This window comes from Corylus avellana, chromosome 7, assembly GCF_965113065.1.
Source record: "Corylus avellana chromosome 7, dhCorAvel1.hap1.2, whole genome shotgun sequence".
Classification (NCBI taxonomy): domain Eukaryota; kingdom Viridiplantae; phylum Streptophyta; class Magnoliopsida; order Fagales; family Betulaceae; genus Corylus; species Corylus avellana.
In genome coordinates, this window is record NC_142496.1 from 17,800,732 (window position 1) to 17,819,123 (window position 18,392).

The following is an 18,392-nucleotide window of genomic DNA, read 5'->3' on the forward strand; positions in this document are numbered from 1 at the left end:
ATGACACTCTTATATATCTTATGTATCGATTCATCACCCACCTATTAATTCATGTCATATGACTCATATTAACCCATCTCATATATTCAAATATTCTCCTCCAAATTAATCATTGAATCGAATCACAAGCTTACTAATCAGTCCATATATATCAACATCAAGCATATTTAATTTTTATTCAAGTAAACTTCAATTAAATTTGTGTAAGAATTCAATATATAATTAAATGCTAATTGACAATAAAATTAGCAGCAGAATGAATAATTATGTAAATACCTCTAGCCATGCTTTTGCTTAAGCCAATTGAAGAACAGTTTCACAGCAACCAAATTTAGAAAACAAAAAATATTGAGAAGTTCTTCTGACCTATGCCTACCAGTGAGTGCCAATTGATGGAATACACAGGCCTTATTTATAGGTAGGTCAGGGGACCCTCAATTAGAGCTGTTACCTTAATTATTCCTCCCATCAAGGAATAAAAATCAAATAAATACAGCTAATTGATTCCACAAAATAAAATCAGTAATAAAATCAAATACTTGTTCCACAAGAATTAAATAAGTAATTTAATTCAGAATATTTGATTTTACACAATAAACTTTAATTGGAATAAATTACTGAACACCGTAATTATATATATTTTATAATTACAATAATATATGTGACATAAGGGACATACTTTAAATGAAATTTCTTACATTCTCCCATTTGGCCCTTATGACACATAAATTCCTTATGGTGTTCAATTCTATGATATGGCCAATACTTTATTTATTCCAACCATTCATGGAATCCTCCCTCTCACTCAAGGAATACCACACACGAATCATGGCGGTAAATCTTTTATATGATAAGCCCTCCCTTCCATGTATCACGATGTGCAATACCTCCCTAAATGAGTACCTTATGGATAATGTACTTTATGAATGAACTTCCTATAAGTCATTCGGGTCCAACTTTAATTTTATCCCCACGGATAAGAATGATATATATGCGCACAAAAATCTTTATAACATAACATTTATGTCTATAAACCAATTAAAGAGAAACTAAGCACAAATGAATTAATGAATCTCATATATTCCACATGACTTTATACTTTCTTTACCGGTAAACCTTTAGTCATGGGATCCGCAATCATTAATTCAATACTTATGTGCTCAATAGACACTTCATGTCACTTAATGTTCTCTTTGAGATACTTTATGTCGATATACGTACTTCTGCTTCTACTTAGTTTATTCTTAGAAAAGATAACTGTAGTATAATTAACTCAGAAGATTTTTATGGGTCTAGCTATAAAATCGACAATCTTGAGACCTTTAACAAAAATGTCTCAACCATAATGCATGTGTAATTAATTCACAGCATGTAATAACTTTTGCTTTCATGGTAGATGTAGCAACTGTAGTTTGCTTACTGTATCTTCAGTACATATATACTGAAGTTGATTCTCTACTATCTACACATTTAGCAAAAATCAAACCTGAACAAACACCACCAAATGGTAAGTGTATCTTTAGGTTAAACTGTAGTTCTTGGTTCATTGCATATTCCACAATACTATATTGACCCAATAGTCCAACTGCTATTTCAATGTCAGGTCTAATGTAGACCTGTGCATACACATGGAATATCTGCCTTTGTTCCAATACATTTTGGGACATTATCCCCTTTAATAATAGGTGCTACTAAAGATTCATAATTCTTCATTCTGAATCTCTCCTAAAACTTTAGTGAGAGGAACTTTATGTAGCAAACCTAAATTAGTGCTTGCAAGCAAAATATTATCTATATATACGACTAAAAGAAATGTAATTTTACTCCCACTGACCTTAAGGTATATACAATGATTAACAAGGTTCTCAATAAAACCATGTGAGGCAATAACCTTGTAAAAAAATTATATACCACTAGTGAGAGGCCCATCTTAGTCCATAAATAGATTTCCTTAATTTGTAAGCTTTTTGATTGTTATCAAAAAAAACCTTTAAGTTGTCTTATGTACACCTCCTCCTTAAGATCCTCATTCAGGAAAATTTTTTTCACATCCTTTTGATATAGCTCTAAACCAAAATGAGCTACTCATACCATGACAATCAATGCCTTCCTTTTGAGTAAGATTATTGGCTACAAGTCTAGCTTTATATTATTCAACATTACCCGGAAGCATCCTTTTAGGTTTTGTAAACCCATTTGCAGCCTATGGCTACAACTCCCTTTAGTAAGTCAACAAGATTACAGACTTGAATTTTAGCCAATGATTTCATCTCGTCCTTCATGGCATTGAAACACGATGTGAAGTTATCTCTACCCAAAATGATGTGAAAACAATTTTTGGATCGTCCTTAGGTCAAACATAAAATCAGACTCCAAGAAGTATACAACATAATCACTAGGGATTGTTGGTCACCTTATTCTAGAGAATCTTCTTAATCCTACTTCATTTACTTTTGAGAAAGTCTGAGTAGGTTCATTCTGAACTTATTCCTTATGAGTTGACTATTCTGAAACCGATTGTGATTCAAGATAATCAATTTGATTTTTCTTTAAGCACAATCAAACACCTTCATGTGAAGGGGCTTCAGTCAACTCTTGTGCTTCATCTAATTCAATCCCTTGAGGATAAGCACTTCCACTAAGTTCAGCGTCCTCTAGAAATTTTAAATATCTATACTCAACAATTCTAGGACTAAATGAAGAACAGTAAAGCCTAAAACCCTTGGAGTTTACTGTATAACCTATAAAATTCTGCTAGTTGTCCTTGAATCTAATTACCTTAGGTGTGGATTATAAATCCGCTCTATAGCAAGACAACCCCATATATGTAAACAATTTGAACTTGATTACATTCATTCCTTAATTTAGGCGTCTTAGGGACAACTCTAAATGGAACCCAATTAAATGTATACACAGCGGTTTTCAAGGCTTCACTCCATTAGGAGAATATAACATTACATTTCATGTCCCCTTTTTGTGTACCTACCATAATACTATCTGCCTCTATCAGATCTTACGATCTTGACTTTTGTTTTGTTCTGTTTCTCTACTTCTACTTTATAGGTATTGAAAACATTTAATGCCTCAACCTTATGATTTAGAAGATAGAGATACATAAACCTTATATGGTTATTACCGAAAGAGATAGGATATCTCTAACCATTTAGGCAAGAAGTATAAAAAAGGTTACACTTGTACATGATCTTAAGAATTTCAAAAATCCTTTTGTTGGCACCTTTATTGGTATAGTTGGTCTACTTTTCTTTAATGCAGTCCACATAAATACCAAAGGTAGTAAAATTCAAGAGTCATAAAACTCTATCATTTATCGACCTTTTATTCTTTATAGAGATATATTCCAATCTCCAATGCCATAACATAGAGGATTTTCTCATTCATAAGACTCTGCTTTATGTCAACATTTATATGCAGGGATTAATTTTCCAAAAAAAAATTGGGATCTAGATCAATTTTAAATAGACCATTAATTTAATATTCCACCCAAAAATTTTAATAATGTTCAAACTTGATTTTAACAAACTAAAATAGAAATTAACTTTATAAAAGAATCATGGAATATATAAAAACATTATTAAGGTCAAAATAACATAACTGAATTTTTAAAATTAATCAATAGATCCCAACAACCTCCAATTGTAAACAAGTATTATTTAGAAAACCCTGCATTATGTTGACAACGTGGACCTCTAAACCAAATTCAATCCACACAGTATTTAGGAGAGTCAATAAAAGAGATTCATGACACAGTAGATGTATGAGATTACCTTTATTTCAAGTCATTTATGATACTTTATGCAATCATTCTTTATATGCCCATAATTTCCTTAGTGTAAGAGAAACAAATATCTTATTGCCATAACACTTTGTTGGCACCTTGTTCTCATTCATTAAGTATTGGACATGATTGCCTATAAAGGTCTTTCCCTTAACATGAGTAACTTCTGAATTCTCATGTCTTAGTCTCTCATCTTCTTGAACACACATGATCAGAAATTTCTTTATCGACCAATTATCCGTATGTGTGCCACAAGATATTTTGAAAAAATACCATATTTAGATGAGAGAAAATAAAATTGACCAAAATAACTCAAAATCTCAACCTTTAGGGACTTGATAATGAGCTATTATGTCCTTCATTTCCATAATATGCTTACACACATTTTGAAACTGTAAAAGGTTTGACTTTAAAGCTTTTCTATTAGGGTGCAGGCCAAAGCCTTATTGGAACTCACTAAATGTTCCTCAATGACCTTTCTTTGGCCCTAAAACATTAAGGAATAAAACCCTAATGCTTTCCTTGATATGAGATTTCATGAACGTTGAAACTTAAGTGATTTAAATCACTCCAATCGTTCATGTTTAATAATCTCATGTGGCGTACTTGATTTCGTCCATACGAAACACCAATTCAGTCTCCAAATACCCCAAAGTGAAAAGCACATTTTCTTTTCAGTCAAAAAAAAAAAAAAAAAAAAAAACCACTAGGAATTATTAGAACATAAAATAGTAATAATTAAAGCAGTAGGAATACATCCAATAACCAAGAAAAATAATATACTTTAATGCTATAAAATAACCTTATTTAAATTAACAAATGTTAATTTAATAGTAAATTTCAACCTACCTGTGGGCAAAGGTGCATTACGCATGAAATTTACTCTTTATTAATAAGACTAATAAATTTAGCATTAATAAATAAAATTTTCTGTACCTGTGGGCCTAAGAGAAATTTTATTTTCAATGTTAAATTTACTATCTTATTCTAATTAACTCATAAAAATAAAAACGTCCCTGTGGGGATTGGCAAATTAAATTTATGAATTAATTACAATACGATGTTAATTTTCTTTATGAAGTTCATATATATAATCTTGATGCAATTGTCATTATAAAATCAGGATGCTGTGGCTCTCCCAAAAATTATTATGACAATTACGACTTCATTAACATCGAATTTATTTAAATTAACAAATGCTAATTTAATAGTAAATTTCAACCTACTTGTGGGCAAAGGTTGCATCACGCATGAAATTTACTCTTTATTAATAGGACTAATAAATTTAACATTAATAAATAAAATTCTCCGTACCTGTGGGCCTAAGAGAAATTTTTTTTTAAAAGTTAAATTTACTATCTTATTCTAATTAAGTCATAAAAATAATAACGTCCCTGTGGGGATTAGTAATTAAATTTATGAATTAATTACAACATGATGTTAATTTTCTTTATGAAGTTCACATATATGATCTTGATGCAATTATCATTATAAAATCCGGATGTTGTGGCTCTCCCAAAATTATTATGATATTCACGACTTCATTAACATCCAATAACTGTATAGATGCCAAAACTAAAGTTCCCAAGAATAAAAGACAACCAACATGTCAGTGGGTAAACAGTATTTTTTCAAAGTACAACCGGATAGTGTCTCAGGTAAGTGAGGGGGCGCACAACGGCACACTTAAGTCCCAAGACTTGCCTTGCCAGAAATTTTCGATTACAATTTTGGATAGTACCATAAACATTTACCAACATAAGTGGCCTAGTTAATTATTCTCAGGTCCAGGCATCAAGCAATTTATATTTAAACAATATAAATGAATAAATATATCCTTAAGTTCATGTATTAAAGAAACAATAATTTAATATTGAACACTTTAAATCATAACAGAAATAAAAAAAGTAATAGTTGCACATAATAATCTACATAACCTACTGGTCTTGAAAGTAGCCTTAGGCCTTTTATACCTTAAGAACCCAAGTTCTACACCCTATAAGCCCAAATCATCTTCCTTCCCCCTTTTTTTTTTTTTTTTTTTTTTTTTTTTTTTTTTTAAATCTGAATGGGCCATTGTATTGGATCTGCTTTCTTTATCGGGTTGGGCCACCTTATTGGGTTAAGGGTAAGCCCACTTAATTACCCAGGCCTTTTTTTTTTTTTTTTAAACTGAATTGGGCTTACTTGATCCGGTTTCCTTATGGGTTAAAAAACCCTACCCGAAAACCTTAAGTCCAACCCGGTTCCTTAGCTGCCGCCGCCCCATTCTCTTTCCCATTCGCCGGCCACCAGCGCCGCTCAACCTAATGCGCCGGCCACCAAGGACCGGCGCTCTGAGCAGACGGCAGACAACCGTGTGGGCTGCCGCCGCCCTCTTTTTTCTTTTTTCTTTTTTTTTGGGGGAAAAGCCCGGTATACAGCCACCGTTCCGGCCAGAAGTTCGGCAGCCGTATTGGGTAGCCGTTTCTTTCCATCACAGCAGCCCTGTATGGGGTTTCCTCAATGGCTGTATTCTGTAAAGCGCCACTGACAGCAGCAGACGACCGGCCGTTACCCACAGGTAGCCCGTACAGGGCTGCCGCTGCTTTGAGCCTCCGGGGGTCCTCATCGGGCCGCCAGCACTCACTTTATGCGGCCAACGCCGCTGCTGTGGGGAAACCGGTTAGTTCTGGTTCCGGTGGGCGGTGGATATTCTTTTGGCTGGCTTCTCTTTCGGCTATCTCCACGTTTTGTTCCAAGTTTCACAGAAACAATAGAGGAGGGCAATTTGGTCATAAACAAAATAGTAAGTGGTTATGGCCTTTCATTTAATTTCAACAGAAATAAAACAAAACAAAATATATATCAACATGGCCGTGGGTTCCATACTTTATGCTCGTCACCATATTTTTGTTTCAATAATCAATAAACAAAATAAAATATTGTTGAAACAAAATTATAATTTTATAGCAGACATATCTCAAAAATTAAACTGAGCAAATATGGCATAGAGGAGGCTCTGATACCACATGTAAGAATTCAATATATAATTAAATGCTAATTAACAATAAAATTAGCAGCGGAATGAATAATTATATAAATACCTCTAGCCATGCTTTTGCTCAAGCCAATTGAAGAACAGTTTCACAGCAACCAAATCTAGAAAACAAAAATATTGAGAGGTTCTTCTGACCTATGCCTACCAGTGAGTGCCAATTAATAGAATACACAGACCTTATTTATAGGTAGGTCAGGGGCCCTCAATTAGAGCTGTTACCTTAATTATTCCTCCCATCAAGGAATAAAAATCAAATCAATACAGCTAATTGATTCCACAAAATAAAATCAGTAATAAAATCAAATACTTGTTCCACAAGAATTAAATCAGTAATTTAATTCAGAATATTTGATTTTACACAATAAACTTTAATTGAAATAAATTATTGAACACCGTAATTATATATATTTTATAATTACAATAATATATGTGACATAAGAGACATACTTTAAATAGAATTTTTACAATTTGGAGATACAGTACCAGAGAAGAAGAGCGAATTACATTCAGAATAATGCATGCGTGCATGAATTACTCCTTTCGTCACCAGATAATTAAACAAATTAAGCATTTGATTAAATAAAGTTTATTCCGACAGAAACATATATATATATATATATATATATATATATTGGCCCCAGCTAGCATTCAGTAGCTACTCAGCTATTTTCCAAGAAACAAATGGAAGGAGTTCTTCATCCCTGTCAAAAACGACCTCGTCTTCCTCTAATATGTTCACAGATGCCTCAATTCCATGTCCATCTCTTGTACTCGTCAAGACGACAAGATTCTTAAAAGGCATACTGGGACAGCACGCCCAGGTGGGCTCCCCCCACCCAAAATCAGCTTCATAAAGAGGAAACCTGCACCAACTTGTAAACTTATACAACTCCACGTCACCCATCGAGGACACCTCCATCCCCTTTGTCAGCGAATCCGGAAACTCATCGCTCTGTAGTTTCTTCACGTAATCACCGTCGATTTCTTTTATTACATGACTTAGTTTGATCGCCAGTGTACGATCATCATCATGATCAAGCTGATGATCAAGCGGTGATAATACAGCCATGGCGAAGTACCAAAGATTCCCAAAGGAATGCGTTGGCAAGGGTGGGACCATCCTGGGGCGTAAGTTCACCGCATGAACAGCTACATGCACTATTGCTGGTGCCGGTTTTGATTTGTTTATCGCAATCAGACGTTTCCATATGAGCGCTGAAACCGCCTCAACGCGCGTTGAGGAAGCCTTTTCTTTCAAAGCTGCGATGCTTGATTTGTCGAACACCAATCTTCTTGTTACGATCTTTTCCTTTGTGGCCCCAATGTCTCCCATGCCCCAAGGCAAATCTTTTGGTGGGAAGTACGTGGCCGCATCAAATTTTGGACAGACATGATCTTCATCCGATCCCCCACGTGATGTAACGCTCCAGGCGCCAAGAAATGTTGTGGCTGAAGCTCCATCTGCGATCCTGTGCGAAAAACACACACCAATGGCTACTCCGCCACATTCGAAGATATTATATTTGACAGCTAAGAGAACTTCATGGGTTCCAAAGGGTTCAAATGGCAGAAACTGGTTCAAGATTTCCAAGTTGAAGTGTTGGAGAACTTGTGATAAGTTGTAGGCAACTCGAGTTTCATAAAACTCGACCCCCTCATCGTTGCAGTCGATGAAGTGATCTTCTTTGACGGATCCAGCCAAAGGGTAGAAGCGGTTGAGGGTTTGTTGGAGGGACTTTTTAAGGCGATTCTTGGGTTGATCAAAGTCATGGCCGCTCTTGGGTTGATAAAAAAGGATGATAGGAATATAAGTGGTGGGTGCAAGTTGGTCTAGGAAGGAACCTTTGAGGTTTCTAAGCTCATGGGGTGTTGGAGATGATGGTTTAATAATTTCCTTCGAGATTATTTCAACCTTCATCATCTCCATATATAGATCTCTTTTATATATAGACCAGAAGCTAACCCGCCCACTGAAGTTTTATGCTTTTCTAAAGATCGAGCTTGCAGCTAGCTTTTATAGAAATGAGATGGAGACATCTCTTTCAAGTTTCAAGATGAAATAAATGAAGTAAATAATAAAATTTGTAAAGTAAATTTAATGGTTTAGTTAGAAACTTTGAATCATATGGACAATCACATTAATTTGTAAGAAACTTTGAATCACTAATACAACATTCAAAGCTATAATTTGTCAGAAATTTAATGGTCCAACTGCACATTTCTGACGATTATTTGGAAAATCTGCAAAACCCTATCGAACTAAATATTTTATTTTCTAGAAATGCGTCCTTTTGTGAGGATTGCTACAATGCATTCCCCCACCCATCTCCCCACTATCTTCTCGCTTTAATATCTTGATTTTTTCAAAAAAAAAAAAAAAAAAATTTAAGAGAGAGGAGATGGTGGGAAGATGGGTGGGAGAATGCACAAAAGCGTTAATCACACGAGCTGTGTTTGTCAAAACACTTGAAAAATGAAGTGAACTGGAACTGTAGCAAATTTAATTGATGTGAAAAGAAAAGTAAGAATATTTTGTATGAAAAAGTGAAAAAATAAATAAAATTGTTTTATAGTGATTTTTTTTTATTTGAATAGTAATAAAAAGTTATTGATGTAATGTAAAAAATAAGAATGTTGAAGTTTATTTTTGAGAGGAATAGTAGGAACTTTTTTTTGAGTCCCAAAGAAAGAGAGAGAGAGATGTGAGCAGCGGCTAGGTCAGTGCTCCAGGACTAGAGGGAGCAGCGAGAGTGAGACGGGAGCAGCGAGAGAGAGAGGGAGCGGCAAGAGTGAGGCGAGAGTGCGAATGAGAGAGGAGGCGGCTACTGCTAGGTTAGAATAAGTTAGGGACCATTCTCTTACTTTTTACATCACATCAATCACTTTTTATTACAATTCAAATAAAAAAAAAACACTACAAAATAATAATAATTTTTTTTTTTTTTTTTTTCACTTTTTCATACAAAACATTATTACTTTTTCTCACATTAATCAAATCTGCTACAGTTTCAGTCTACTTAATTTTTCAAGTTTTTTTTGGCGAATCTGGCATACATTTATGATGTAGTTTAATCAATGGTCAAGATTGAATATTAAAGTTGACTTATTTTTAGAAGCTTTTAATATAAAAAAAAAAATGAAAGAGATTTTGAGAAATTCAATCTTAATCGTTGATTAAACTACATCAAATAATAGCATGTAGACGAATCTTTTATGGCAAACACAGCCACATGCATGCCAGGGCCGGCTCAATGTATTTGAGGCCTTAGGCGAAATTTTGAAGTTGGACCTTATTTTTTTTAATATTTAAATATTAATTAACTAATATTTATTTTAATAATATTATTATATTTTTATAATATTATTATTATTTTCATTCTCATTGCTGTTTCATGACTTTTAAGTTTAACTTTTAACTAGTTGCCCAAAAAAATTGATGTGGCATATTTGTTTTTTTGGGTTAATTGGTCTTATTTTACAATGGGCTTATTATATTGGGACATTATTTTAGAGGCCTTAAATTTTTATGGGAAAAAATTGTGGGCCTTATTTAAAAAAAAAAATTAGGCCTCAAGTTAAAATAAAATTAAAAAATTTTTTGGGCCTTATTAAAAAAAATTTTAAACCTTACTAACTGGGGGCCTTAGGCGACCGCCGCTAGCCATTGAGCCGCCCTGATGCATGCTAGTCCAACTCCTACCAAAATTATTTATGTACACTAAAAGCACTTCCAACAAATCTTTTTTTTTTTTTTTTTTTTGAAATGGTCAAAAGTTATTAATGTACACTAAAAGTACTTCCAACTACCTACTGGCCATGGAATTTAGTGTGGTGAGTACGTAGGAGCATTTATAAGACCTTTAGGCTTTGGCTACTGTGCCCTCGAAATTAATTAGAAGAAAATTAAGAAATCCAAAGAGATCACGATTCCATGGTTCAGCTATACGTAACTGACGGTCAAGATTTACAAATAAATTTAAAATTCTTGAATTTAAGAGGAATTGGAGGGGACCATGATTCCATATATGGTTAAAGATCCCCTCCATTTTAAGTCAAATATAGAAATGTGATATATCATACTAATATTTTATTTTTAACCTATTATGTTAGTGTGGCCGAGCCTAGTCTCTCCCACGTCAGTATAATGGGATAAAAATTTGTGAATGTGCAATGTAAAGTACTTTTAATTTAAAGAGGAAACTTCACTTTACCTCATTGAACTTTCATAACTTTTGTAATTACTTCCACAAGTTCGAAAAGTCTTAGTTTAGTATATTGAACTTCTATATTTTTTATTTTCCAATGTTACCCATATGTTAGGGTTTTTCGTTAAATCATGTCAAAATTTCCAAAATAACTTTTTTTTTTAATATAAAAAAATTGTAAAATTTTAGGCGTGTGTATTTTTACAAATTCCGTCAAATCCTGACCAATGCATGAATCTTTGCAATTTTTCTTCTTTTTCAACAAAAAAATGAGAGTATTTTGATAATTTTGACACCCCTCTGTTGGGATTTAATGGGAAAACTAACGGTGGGATGGCATTGTAAAATACACTAAATTGAGTGTTTTTCAACTTTTAAAAATAATCACAAAAGTGATGGAAGTTGAAAGAGGTTAGAGAAGTTTTTATTTCAACTTTTAAGATAAACAATGATTTAAAATATATGATAAAAATCTGATCTTGATTTATTGATTTATGTAAAGTTAAATTTAGTTGGAGGAAGCCTGTTGCTTAATTAAATAGTGGGGGTGGAAAATATCTTAATTATTTCACTAATTGTAAATTGCCTCATCAATTTATAAATGAATAAAAAATTACAGTACGCATTTTTCTGAAATCTTTGTTTTTTTTGTTTTTTTTTTGTTTTCAAAACAAAAACACTAACAAACAATCCAAACATACTATAAAAATAAAAGAACAGTTTTTGTCTTTATGTCAAAATACTTTATTTTTATTTTTTTTAAATTCCCAAAACACATCAAGATTAAGCGGGGCAGTCTAATCAATGAAACATCAAGCGAATATACTTAAATTTGTACCAACTTTTTAGGATATAGTACTTAAATTTGTACCAAACAATTAGAATATACTTAAAATTTCTACCAACCTTTTAAGACATCCTTCCCCACGAAATTAAGAATTAAGTTGGGCAGTCTTAATAATGAAACATCGATCGATTCATCATCGGACGTACAAATATCTATCCACTTTTTACTATATATATATATTTGTCCAAAACTTGATTAGCAAGAGGGATAAACCATATATATATATATATATATATATATATAAGAAAAGCAATATATAATTATATGTAATCTACCCCTTAACTCATTGTATATGACAAAGCTTGCCGTTTGTCGTTTTGGTTTGAGATAAAATTCTCTTAACTTGACTAGTTGGTGCCAGTTTCCAGTAATTTCCTGTATCTGAAGTTTTTTTTTTTTTTTTTTTTTTTTTTTTTTGCATGTGTATTCATCTTGAAGGTCAATTTGCGGACATGTGTAAATGCACCCTTCACAAGGATCAAGCAATATTGAGGTGTGTGACCTCCAAGAAATTAGTAGCACCTATAAGGATTCGAATCCAAACCTTGATGGGTAAGCCCACTCGATCGGGTGTGTAGTTCCAAGCAGGCCTTGTAAGAATGTGATGATCATATATGAAGAAAAGGTGGTGGTCGAATAGAGAGACTCGGATAATTATTATTATTTTTTTGAGTGAGGATAATTTTACTAATAATCTTCTTTTGTGTCGTTAAATTAAGTAATATAATTATCTATCATTTCTGTGTGTATGCCTTTGCATGCCAATTAAAGTCCGCCTTTATTTGTTCTCAAGGCCACTCAATCGATTAGAGATCACATCTCATAAAGCGGATAAAAAAATCAAAAAATCTACCAAAAGCCATATATATCGCTCCAACACTTCAGTCAATTCTAATCTTGAGGGGAAAAATAGATGTAGCTAGAGAGGGGGAGAGAGAGATCCTCCTGAAGGGGAAGCCATGGTGTACGTGTACACACCACAAAAATGTATGAGTTTAATGCATAACTGCCATATAGTGATGTTTTTGGGCCAAAAAATGTCTCAATATGGTTAGTGACGTGGCTTTAGTGACCTTTTTGAAATGGCAAAAAGCACATAGACTAAAAAAGAGGGTAGTGCCTATGTGAATAGTAGCACATCACCTTCTAGAAGTACTGTTGGCGTCGTGTCAACAGTGCCACGTCGTCAATGTTTGACGACATGGTATTATTGAAATGACGTCCCCCCTAAGGGGTGTCGTTTTACTCAAAAAACGTCACTCTTTTGTGACATTTTCAAAATTACACTGTTCACACGTCACCAATATTAGTTTTTTTTTTTTTTTGTCGTGATAGCAGGCTTAATTATTACCGGTTCTTCTAGGGCTCTTTGTGATGGTAGTAGAGACGGATCTATGGAGGGGACTGGGAGTGGCCTTGGTCCCCCCCAAATTACAAGAAAAAAAAAAGTTTTAAGCCAAAAATAAAAAATTAAGGTAAAAATAAAAAATAAAATAAAATAAAAACATATTTTTTGCTAATTGGTCCCTCACCAAAAAAAAATTGACCCTTGGTCCCTCCCCAAATTGAAAGCTGGATCCGTCCCTGAGTATGGCTCTGCATGCCACTCTTAGAGCATCTCTAGCAGAAGTAGGCAAAATAGCTACTGAAAAAGTACAATTTTTTATTTTAGCTACTCGTTTTTTCGTACACACTCCAACATATTTTCTAGTCTACTATCTATTTTCTTTAAATATTATTTTGTGCGGGAAAGAGTGAAAGAAAGAGGAGGAGAGAGAGAGAGTAAAAGGAAGAAAGGGAGACAAAAATAATAATATATAAAGTTTATAATGTGAATAGTGAATACGTTAATCAGTCTATTTACTATTCATACTAGAAGAAAAAACTACAAAATAGCTATTATGCTGGAGAGGAAAAAAGGCTAATAAATTATGAGGAATTTGCCTATTCTCTTAGAGATGCTTTTAGAGGTGGGTTAAGCGAACACCCATTTTTATTTTATTTTAAACTTTTACGTTTGTTGCATAAATGAGTGTAAGACTTTGAAAGAATTGAAATAAAAAAATAAAAGGTGTACAAAATTGAAAGTCTTATATTCACCCTAAAAAAGATAACAGATCGCACTCACCATGAACGCATCACCAGCCATGAACAGAAAAGAAGAAGGGGAGGGCTCAAAGCCAATCCACTTTCCACCCTTGCTTTGTATCTCCAATCCTGGTACGTGATTTTGATGGAGTATATATGGTTGTGAAGGACTTATCTGTGTGAACCGGGAGACCTAATTTACTCTCATTCCATCCGCTTTCTCGTACTTGTAGAAACGAAGACGGTAAATTGTGCTCTCCATGTGAGAATCACAGTACTTCTCCACGCCATAGTTTTCAAAAACCATCTCGTCACCTTTTGTTGCAACCGGCGACTAGCTTTGCAAATGAATGAGCAGTTTTACTGACCAAAAGAGAAAAGCAGGTGGTTTTAAAGCAACATTAGTATGAGAAAATGAATCAATGGTTATATATATATATACCCAAAACGATGCACTTGGGAAGCCATGTGTTTGTCTGACGATTGAGAGATCGGGAGACTTCGAGAGGGGATCGTTGATATTTTAAAAAATGATTGCACCGAAAGCTCAGCTATGGTGGGCACCGAGTCCCCACTGACCATTATTAGTACCAGTATGTCATTGTTCGTCTTGTCCATATCCCTCGCGGAAGAGATCCTCTCAATCTCTTCTCTTGCCCCCACTAGAATTGGAATGCAAAGGGTAATAACAAATATCAACAGCACCGTTTGAACGTAATTGTCATTAGTTAGTGACGATCATTTAATTTTGGGAAAAATATAAAAAAGCCTCTCAAACTACCCGCTGTTTTCGATTTAGCCCCTTAATATTCCAAAAGTGATAAAGTAGCCCCAAACTACCAAACTATTGCATTTTGGCCACTCCGTTAGTCAAAACCGTCAGTTTGGACGGAAATTCAAAACGACGTCATTTTGTAGGGGGGCTACTTTATCACTTTCTGAACATTATGGGGCTAAAATAAAAACGGCTGGTAGTTTGGGAGGCTTTTTTATATTTTTTCCAAAAATTTTTTTTTTTCATAAAAGGGCATTGTAGTAACTTACCCATAACAAAACGACGTCGTTTTGCAGTTTCCGTCCAAACTGACGGTTTTGACTAACGGAGTGGCCAAAATGCAATAGTTTGGTAATTTGGGGGGCTACTTTCTTACTTTTGGAACATTATGGGGCTAAATCAAAAACGGCTGGTAGTTTGAGAGTTTTTTTATATTTTCCCCTTTAATTTTATAAATGCCAACTATACTTTCTTCTTTCTTTTCTTTTCTTTTCTTTTATTTATTTATTTTTTTTGGGAGACTTTCCATTCGATCATTTTTCTTTTTTAAGGAATATTCTCAATATTCATTATCTCAAAAAGATCCACGAAAAGATCACTCCCTCCGTACAATATCACCTACACTTGGTGGGACATCCTCCAACCAAGTAGACATAGTGACATGGGTGGTAACCAATTTTGCTAGCATATGCGCAGCACTATTGGCGTCCCTCATTAAATGCATAAATTTAGCGTTTTCCAAAAGACGTAGCTTTCGTTGGATACATTCGATGTATTGACCATAGCTACTAAGATACGACCTCTCTGATTCAATTGCCTTGATAACTTGCAAGGAGTCACCTTCAAAAATCATTTGATCATCTTTAAAACTTTACATTTTAAAACATTCACAAACCAAAATAAATAAATAAATAAATATATATATATATATATATATATATATATATATATACATAATAATTTTGAAAATTATTTAGCATCATCCTTCGCTAGTCCTATCCACCATCGCGTTTCTCGTCGAAACCCTCTGTGTCTCCATCTAACCCCCACACTCTAGCGCGTGGCTCTCTCGCACCTTTCTAAAGCCATTATCCTTCGTCATGGTTGTTATCGGTGGGTATTTTTGTTATGGGCAGATAAGGTAAGTAAATACTTACAAAACTGCTTTAACAACAACATACGATACGTTAAAGGACTGAGCAAAACATGCATGTTCTAAGCTCATTACATTTTCTATAGATGAGTGGATATTTAAATATGATTTTAATATAATAAATGAACAAAATTTGCATTGTATGATACCGGTACATACAGTATAATAGTCATGAGCCTACTATATGGGCTTGACCTCATGGTCATAAGGACTTATTGTTTATGTTTGGCCTTGAATCCAATGCATGTTACCTGATCAGTGCACCCAAGCTTGATTAGTGGTCACTATAGATGAACGTCCACCTGTAGTCAGACTCGGTTGGGCTACTAGTGAGTATAATATTCAAGGCACCGGTATTCTATTACATGACTCTCGGGACAATGTCAATCAACCCTACCAAGAAGGGGTTAAGGGCTTGAATAGACCATATGAAAAATAGCTATAGTCAGTAATATATATTTTTAGCATGATTTTTGTGCCTTAAAATATCAATGATTGTTACCAAAATTATGCCTCATCCTGTCTTTAAAATAAAATACATTTTTATGGCATAATAATGCAAGCTATACATGTAACATTTATGAAAACTCACATTTACTATTCAAGTTATAAATTGTCATTTAAGACTCATTGCATAACAAAATTTTAATAATTTGCTTACTAAGTCGTGGATTTATGCAATTATTTTTCTTCCACCGGCCGAACACTTTGACGTTTTGTTATTTAGAAGGTTGCTAGAGGATAGAGTGAGAAAATTCGCTAGGATGAAGACACCAAGGGAATAACTCGCATTATCATATTTGGGTAGTTATTCATTGATGTCCATAGAATATTGTTGGAAACTCTAAGCTGTAATTAATGATACATAATGATATTAATGATTGGTTACAGTTGTAGTAATCTCAAATCATGTACTTCTGTTTTCTGCATACTTTTTAGTCTAATTTGTTTAATGGGTGATACTAGGGCTGTAAATAAACCAGTCCGTCTGACAACCCGCCCGAGATCCGCTCGGCTAAGCTCGGCCCGAACCTGAGCTCAATATTGTAGTAACTCGCTCAATAAATAAGTGATACATACTCGAGTCGCTCGACAAAACTCGATAAGGGCTCGTCAGACTTGTTAGATTATATATATAATTGGTTATAGTTATATTATATGCATATTGAATAATATAAATGTATAAGATAAATACTTAACCATATGATCCAATTACAATTCCAATACTTAATCAATTATTCATGTATAATGCCAATGATAATGTGATTCATATAATATCAAATTAAGTAATAACAAATTATGCATTTATAATATGACATAAGTATACAAATCGTACTAATACAAATTATACAATAATTAAATACTTAGAGACTTAGTTCCAATGTATGTTATAAGTCCATATATGTTATAAATTATAATTATACATATATGCATATTGAATAATCCAAATGTATAAAATCAATATTTTTGCTTGTTTTGTAAGTTTATAAGATCAACACTTAATCATATGATCCAATGACAATTCAAATACTTAATCATAATATTTGTGTACAATAATAATGTGATTTGTATAATATCGAATTAAGTAATTGACATTAGATTCAACAATGTCTTACTTATAACCATAATGGAAGTATTAATGTATTATCATTATAATGTACATGATTATATTTACATGATCATTAAATCATGTGATTATATAATAACAAATTATACATATATAAGTCCATGTTTGTTATAAATTATAATTATGCATATATGCATATTGAATAATACAAATGTATAAGATCAATACATTTTTTCTATTTTTTTTTTCTAATCATAAGACCAATACTTAATCATGTGATTTGACCGAGTGCCAACCGAAACCGACCATAAGACGGACAGTAGGAGGAATGGTTTTTCTTATCCTGACATTTTGTTGGACAGTAGACGGAAGAGATTTTTGGATGTTGGTTTTCGACTGACACCGAATTGACTTCTATCGACTTTCAAAACGACTTTCATTATATTTTTTTAACAAACATAAGCATCAGACGCGTGCTAGTTTAGTTGGTCAAGTGCAAAGCTCTTTGCCTTGTGGTCCTGGGTTCTTGTCCCTTGCTGGGTCCCCTAAGGGTTATCTTTTTACTTATCAGAAAATAATAATAATAATAATAATAATAATTTATGATCAAAACGGGCCATTTTGACCTCCTATATATATACCTTGTTTAGAAGCAATCTCCCATTTCCCCTAACCCTAGCCGTCACTCTCACCTTCCTCTCTCTATCACTCTCCTCTCATCTCTACCGCTCTGCCTCTCTCTATCACTCTCCTCTCATTTCCGCCTCTTCTCACTCTCACTCTCACTCTCACTTTCACTCATGACTTCACCTCTGTGTTTTTTTTTATCTGATTTTGTTTTTATTTTCTTATTGTTTGGTTGCCGAGAAAGTGGGGGAAAAGATGTATTTTCTTGCTAAGCATGTGTTTAGACAGTGATTT

General features: G+C 33.6%; 2 pseudogenes; both read right to left on the minus strand.

The window, feature by feature from the left end:
• The window catches only part of LOC148584601 (putative 2-oxoglutarate-dependent dioxygenase AOP1), a 34,148-nt pseudogene extending 18,295 nt beyond the window's left edge, over positions 1-15,853 (minus strand).
• On the minus strand, positions 7,213-8,826 carry LOC132184827 (stemmadenine O-acetyltransferase pseudogene; annotated as a pseudogene).
• Positions 15,854-18,392: the final 2,539 nt, after the last annotated feature.